Below are 941 nucleotides of genomic sequence, written 5' to 3'. Positions count from 1 at the left end.
TACATTCACCAGTATTCCACAATATTCCATGATGATTACGCGTCAGCCATCTGTTGGTTATTACATCCTGCGTCTCCAGATCACTCCAGGCACATGGTGGTTGGAAAACAATGTGGATATGAAGCGAACTCTCATCAACTGGTGACTGAACTGATACTACATCCAACTCTTTCAAAACAAAATGTCCTCCTCTGCGGAATCCTTGAAAATCAATAATTAATTCCATGATGATATTCACTCGAAGATTAAAGAATGTCTATTGCCAATTTGTCCTCTGACAGGCAACAGAGGGAGAAGGACCCCCTCTTATACACTCCATGCACTGTCATTGGTTATTCCCCCCACCTTCATCTGATTTTCAACTTTATATGTCTCGCCATCAAAAATAAAGTTGAAAGAGACCTCATCCGAAGAGGTATCACTGCTATCAACGTTGAATACGCTCACCACATGGTCATCTTCTACCCCATCTTCCCCCTTATCGTCCCTCATTAGACTCACATAAACNGAATGTCTATTGCCAATTTGTTCTCTGACAGGCAACAGAGGGAGAAGGACCCCCTCTTATACACTCCATGCACTGTCATTGGTTACCCCCCCACCTTCATCTGATTTACAACTTTTTATGTCTCGCCATCAAAAATAAAGTTGAAAGAGACCTCATCCGAAGAGGTATCACTGCTATCAACGTTGAATACGCTCACCACATGGTCATCTTCTACCCCATCTTCCCCCTTATCGTCCCTCATTANAGAAATCTAACTGCATGTGTAATTTTCATATTAACATAGAAAAATGATTCCTCATAGACAAATGTTCATTATTGTTTGAATGAATAGTAAAAAAAGAATCCTTCTATTTAATTATGCACAAGTCGTCTGTCCGATTATTCCAAAAGTTTCAGTTATTTGTTTACATGAAGGCACGTGCGAGTCTGTCAG

The sequence above is a fragment of the Diachasma alloeum genome, unplaced genomic scaffold (genome assembly GCF_001412515.2).
Source record: "Diachasma alloeum isolate Michigan unplaced genomic scaffold, Dall2.0 Dall_scaffold_00187, whole genome shotgun sequence".
Classification (NCBI taxonomy): Eukaryota; Metazoa; Arthropoda; class Insecta; order Hymenoptera; family Braconidae; genus Diachasma; species Diachasma alloeum.
This window is presented reverse-complemented; position numbering follows the sequence as displayed.